A 6953-nucleotide genomic window follows, 5' to 3' on the forward strand; every position below is an offset into this window, starting at 1 on the left:
CTTCCTTGCTGCGTCCTGTGCTTTGAGTGTTGTATGTGTCAACGCGACCTATTTTCGGATCCTCTTTCGGGTGCGCTAGATCGTCTCAGTAGACATAAAAATCGACTTGTGCTTCACTGAACGGATAATTACTAATATATTTACTCCTATACTTGATTTTACACTCTTCACATAGAAATCTGTTTAACAAAGACACATATTCACACAACAGTGATACACCAATTCCGTGTAGTTATTAAATATATCCTTGTCTGAAGTTGTACCTAAGCGACACCCGTGCCGTGCCCCTTCTGACTAGCGGCTGCTTTTACTGGCCTGAACCGGCCTGAAACTTGATTCTGAATTCCCAGTGTGAAATCCGAGCAGCTAATACTCCTTGTCTCCTCCTGACTTTATCCCAAAATTATTTTTTCTGTGTAGCTTAGGGCCCAGTCACACTGACTTTAGCTAGAGTCACACTGACTATACAACCTACTAACGACCAGCCGCGACCCCAACATGCTGCGATTCACACCCACCCCTTCCCGACAACATAGGTGGCAGAGTAGTCGTGCGACCGAACGGCTACCGGCGGTCGTTTAGTGTCCGTCCAGTGGGTGGCCGGACGGCGACCAGGACCAGTACGCGTCCGGTCGCAATGAGGACGGCGATCTCCCTGAACGACCTGCTGCTGACGTGCTCTGCACTGTCATACACTAGGAGAATTTTCCGTTCATACGTTATTATCAGTTGTTACAGTAATATTATCATCCAGTTATATTACACATTTCTCATTCTTATTTCTGTAAATTATTTGTGAAAAAAATAATTACTTATAAAGGTAATGAAAGTATTTTGTGCTTCACTGCAGCAAAAAACGGATGTTTGTGACATCCCCCATGTGTCGCAGACATGCAAAAAATGGTGGCTGTCAGTCATGGCCCATGACTGACAGCCGCTGCCGTTAATTGCCAGGTGGTGGAGGCAGGAGGAAGGGGGGGAGGGACGTTACGTCATGTACTTTACACGTATTGTAGGACGACCCTTGACAAAATCATGATTTTACGGACTGGTTTTGTGATTGACGGAAAAATGCGCTTACTACAAATTTAAAATACTGAATTTCATCTGCTTTACCATTCAAACAGCCAAATACGGAACAATTGGCGTTCCGTATTGTTTCCAAACGGAACATAGCATCTCGCTCTCAATACAGAACGAATCCGTATTGTGAGAACGACTGGCAGCCATAGTGGTGTCCACCAGGTCTCAGTTCTTGGCCCAGTTTTGTTTATAATTTACATCAATGACTTTGACTTAATAATCTCATTGGTAAATTTGTTGACGACATGAAGATTGGTAATTCGATCCTCTCTGACGAAGATATGTATAAAATTTCAGCTTGGACTGTTAGAGGGAAGATGCCCTTAAATATAGATAAGCGCCAAGTTCTTCAAATTGGTACAAAAAATAAGAGGTTCAAATATGAAATGCGTGACGTTAAACTCCAAGGCGTTAAGTGCGTCAAGGACCTGGGAGTCAAAATCGCGTCAAACATCAAATTTTCACAGCAATGCATCGATGCAGCTAACAAGGCAAGCAGAATGCTGGGATTCTTAAGAAAAGCTTCTCATACAAGAATAAATATATAATACTTCCACTGTACAATAGTTTAGTCAGACCCCATTTAGAATATCCGGTGTATGTAGTTTTGGTATCCCCACCACGCAAGGATCACTGCTAAATTAAAAGATGTACAACGTAGGACAATAAACACGACCTTCTTGCGCAACAAACCTTAGGACGAAAGGCTCTCATCCATAAGCTGTTCTCTCTGAAAAACGTCGCCTCCGAGGAAAACTGATCAGCTTCACAATATTCAATGCTTTACGAATGTAGACAAAACTAAAATGTTTTTGATCGATGACATGTTCCGAACAAGAAATAATGCCACAAAACCTAAGTGTAAAGAAATAAATTCTGACTGCATCAAATTTTCCTTCACCAACGTTGTACCGTGAAAATGGAATAAACTCCCACTTTCAGTGGTTCAGTGCAGTCCGATTAATTCATTTAAAACTCGACCCCCACTTCCTTCAACTTGCTATTCACTAAAGTTGAAATGCAAAGTCTTGGTGGCATTAGATTTAATATGATTTCACTTAGATTTAAGGACGGACTACCTAGTATGGGCCACAGGGTCAGTGTTGTCTGAATATCTATGTAAATCTCTCTCTCTCTCTCTCTCTCTCTCTCTCTCTCTCTCTCTCTCTCTCTCTCTCTCTCTCTCTCTCTCTCTCTCTCTCTCTCTCTCTCTCTCTCTCTCTCTCTCTCTCTCTCTCTCTCTCTCTCTCTCTCTCTCCTTTCCATCTCCTCGTTCGTGTTGCAAAATGAACATCTTGAGATGAAGACTGATGTGAGAGGAGGAGGAGGAGGAGGAGGAGGTAAAACAGGAGGGGTGTAGGTAGGTTGGTCTCTTTGTCACTGTTACCAGCACGTGTCTTGCAATAAAACAATCAGCTGAGTGAGTAACCCTCTTCACGATTTCTCTGTTTGCTCATTTAAGCCTGCTCCCCGTGAAGTAATTATGTTCATTTAAAAGAAGAAAACGTGACGCGATAGCCTACTTGTGAATGCCACGACAAGACAGTGTTAACTTGGTAGCAGCGACGGGCCAAATTTGTGGCTTTACTACGTACGGATGGATAGTAGTTTCGTAGGAATAATGTTAAGATTTCAATTATAAGACCACCACCATTCTATTGCAGTTCCTAGAGACTTGAGAAACGAGATACGAAAATGAACACGAGGAAAAAGAAAGGCAGAAAACATCCTTGCTTGATTATTTAGATGCTCGCTTACACACACACACACACACACACACACACACACACGGGGCAGCCTCCCACCAAGCAGTACTAAGAGAGCAACATGTGCGGCGCAGTCATTCCTCGTCTCGGGCGGAGCAGGCAACAGGATTTTACGCAACATAATAGAGAGTGATCTTAAAGTTTTGAGTGTGTTGTCAGGTGACTATTGTACAAATGACACCATCCGTCTTGCTGATAGCTCTATATAGGATTGGTGAGTGTGAAAGCCACGAGCGGAGGAGATAAGATGATAGCAAAACCCCGGGAGGCAGGGTGTGGAGACGGATGGTGTGAGGTTGAGATGAGGTGCAAGGAATAAGGTGTAAGTATGTGCTGAGGACCCTGGGAGCTGTATTGATGATGTGCTGATGATGGGGTGTGAGCGTGTGGGAGTGCGTGGGTGTGGGTGCATCGAGGGAGCGGGGGTGAGGCTTGATGAGGGTGCTTGCGGCGTGATCGATGTTGCGTTGGTAATGAGGGGAATGTGGATTGCGGGTGTGTGGATCGCTCTGTGCCTAGTTCAGTACAAGAGGAGGAAGGAAGTGAGGTATGCGTACAAGGTTACGCCATTATGAGGAAGCGAAAGCGAGAAAGATAGAGAAAAGAGACAAGATTCGTATTATGACTCACAAAATATTAACTACACGGGCGGGGACAGAGTGCAATTTGCTTGATAGGGGGGGACACAAACACACACACACACACACACACACACACACACACATACACACACACTTCCCCCCCCCCCCCCCACACACACACACAAAACTTCCCCATATCCACACACACAACTAAGACATCTCCACCACATTTAAAGGAACCTTCAAGCACAGAAACTGACGAGGCAGCAGCGGCGCCGACAGAACGCACCCTATCACCCTTTTTTCACCCCTCCCAGCGGTAGCCTCGATTACCTCATGAGCCACCACCGCCATCCATCACTCCACCTCCTCCCCTAATCTGTCATCATTCTAGACCCTCCTTTCACCCTCGAAGCGGACTTGATAGCATGGGTTTCCTCTGCATATATTAGGAACGAATGTAACCGGGGAGGGGCTAAGCGTCGGGGTGAGGACCTGGGCTGCCTTGTTTGGGTCTGGGGACTGTGTTATCACCTGCGTCTCGAGGCAGATCTATCCTGCCATTATTTACCTGATTTCCCGGGTGTTATATGGCGGACCCTTGCCCCCCGCGACCCAGGGAAGGCTAAATATGGTCAAGATGGTGATTTGCTACTATTTCTGCTACTGCTACTACTGCCTCACCGCTACAACTACTACATCGATGTCTAAAACTACAATAATTAACTTTTACTGCTACAACTTTTTTTTTTACATCAAAGGATACGGCTCAAGGGCAACAAAAAGGGTATCAAAAAAAAGCCCGCTACTCGCCGCTCCCACAAAAGTAAAAAGTAAAGAGTAGCCAAAAGACTGCCCCTCTTTCTGCTACTACTACTGCTATCTCTATTACTACTACTACTACTACTACTAATAATAATAATAATAATAATAATAATAATAATAATAGTAATTTTATTAATTATATTAATTATAATATGCAAAGTACTACTGATACTACTATTTTACCTTCAAGCTAAACCGAGTCACAGAAACAAACGCTGGGTCAATGGAAGTAACAATACATGGAAGTGGCTCCTCTATCTCCTCCTCCCTCTCATCCTGGAGCTGTCCGGGTCTCCAGGCGCCCCACCGTGACTCCGGGATTAACGGTGAACGAGCCACTATTTTTACTCTCCAACGAGCCTTCTCTCTCTCCTTTCTTTCCTTACGCTTACTCCTCCCGACTCATTTCCTTTCTTTCAACAAGCCTGCTCTCTCTCCTTTCTTTCCTTTCGCCTACTCCTCCCAGGTAATTTCCTTCATTTTACTCTCAACAAGCCTGCTCTCTCCTTTCTTTCCTCTCGCCTACTCCTCCCAGGTAATTTCCTTCATTTTTACTCTCCAAGAAGCCTGCTCTCTCTCCTTTCTTTCCTCCCGCCTACTACTCCCAGGTCATCTTCTTCCTTTTTACTCTCCAACAAGCCTGCCATCTCCAACGTTGAAAATGGAGACACGCCCATGAATCTGCTCTCGTCGTCCCCGAGAAGTCAGTCTTGCAAATGACAGCCAAATCTTCAAATGTCACGTTCCTGTCGAAGAGGCCAAGAATACAGATGGCTTGAATCACAGTACTGAGCTCGTTCCAGTTGACGGAATCTCTGACACTGACGAGGACAATCTACAATAATGACCACGATATGCTCTACTCCTGCCCCCCCCGGCTTCCTCAACCCTGGCAGGTTCTCTTGGTCACCGGCGGTTATTCGGTCCGAAGCTTTGGTTCAATTTCTCTTCGAGCCCGGAGCATCTTGCACCAAACCGCGCCGTATTTCTCACGTTTCTTAAAACTTTTCTATCTATCAGTAAATTTATCCTAAAGGTACTATAGTATTTCCATTTGAAACTGGCCGGCGGGGTGTAGGCCTATGCGGTTCAGCCCCGCCCCACATATCTGCCACACACTCTCAAGACTTCTCGCTTCCTCTCATATGTCAGCTACTAATACCTTTAAATTAATTTAATCAAATGATTGGATAATCTAATAAGGTCATAGTGTTGAGATTGTTTCGCTTTTAGGATAATTACAAAGATTTTGTATAAATACCCCGACACTGAACAACGTTGGAATACAACGTTGTCCAGTGTCGGGGTATTTATACAAAATGGAAATACTATAGTGTTTGAATGAGTGTGTGTGGGCGTTATGCGGTACTGAATAGCCTACACGTGCCGAGCGTGTTCCACTACAAGCAACTCAGATCTCGATTTGTTTGTCCTTCACACACACACACACACACACACACACACACGGGTTTATAGGCTTTGGGCGGGCAGGCAGAACAGGTCCACACACGGACGTATGGTGTCTTGCAAAACAGAGTGGGTTGCATCTCGGCGGTGCTTAAGAACACACATATTTGACAAGGCTTTCGCAGGAGTTCCGGGTAGTTCCAGGGGTAGTTTTATGACCCTGGTGGTAGTTTGACCATTCCTCTGTACCATGAACCTAGAAAAACACTCATGAGAACCCGCCTGATTTCATTTTTGGCCTTTGGAAATAGTTGGTGTGAGGGGCGGCAGGGTCTGAGCATACCGACCAGATCCGCCCGAGAATTATTTACGTTATGGGCGAAGGCGGTGGCGGTGGTGATGGTGGTGATAGTGGTGGTGGTGGTGTTGAGGACAGTAAGAGGGGGACAGAATATCAGTTTTGGTGATGGTGGTGGTGGTGGTGATAGTGGTGATGGTGGTGGTGGTGTTGAGGACAGTAAGAGGGGGAGAGAATATGAGTTTTGGTGTTGGTGATGGTGGTGGTGGTTGTAGGTCTATTCAAGGCAGCTCCTGTAACCAACCTGTTCCTGTCCTGTTTTGTTTATCTGTCTATCTATCTAGCTATTTTTTCTTGAGTGTCTATCGTACTGACACTTACCACATAACTGACTGACTGACTGACTGACTGATTAACTGACTGACTGACTGATTTACTCTTCCTCCTCCTCCACCTCCTTCTCCTCTTTTTCTTCATCATTAGTATTATCTTTCTTTTCCTCTTTCTCCTAATCTTCTTCTCCCTCCTCCTCTTCCTCCTCCTTTTTCTTCTTCTCTTTTTCCTTATATCTTTGCTTTACTACTCTATAATTTCTCCTGACTGGATGACTCTCTCTCTCTCTCTCTCTCTCTCTCTCTCTCTCTCTCTCTCTCTCTCTCTCTCTCTCTCTCTCTCTCTCTCTCTCTCTCTCTCTCTCTCTCTCTCTCCATCTGAGTGACGTCATCTCGCCGCTAACTCAGGTAAGGATGAAGAGGTAATTAACAGGTAACGCGGTAGCACTTTGATCCCGTCTGACTCACCTGTACCAGCGACGGGACAAATTTTCGCCAAGACATAAACCCCCCAAAATAGATGATGCATAAACTGATCACGAATGCGTTGATATATATTATGAATTGGCTTGCTGGAGTGATGATTTTGTTTCTTATTTTTCTCGCTTAGAGGGAAGGGCCCTTGAGAAACATTATCCCCGCAGCTACCGGGTTAAGTCTG

Source organism: Eriocheir sinensis, unplaced genomic scaffold (genome assembly GCF_024679095.1).
Source record: "Eriocheir sinensis breed Jianghai 21 unplaced genomic scaffold, ASM2467909v1 Scaffold422, whole genome shotgun sequence".
Lineage (NCBI taxonomy): Eukaryota > Metazoa > Arthropoda > Malacostraca > Decapoda > Varunidae > Eriocheir > Eriocheir sinensis.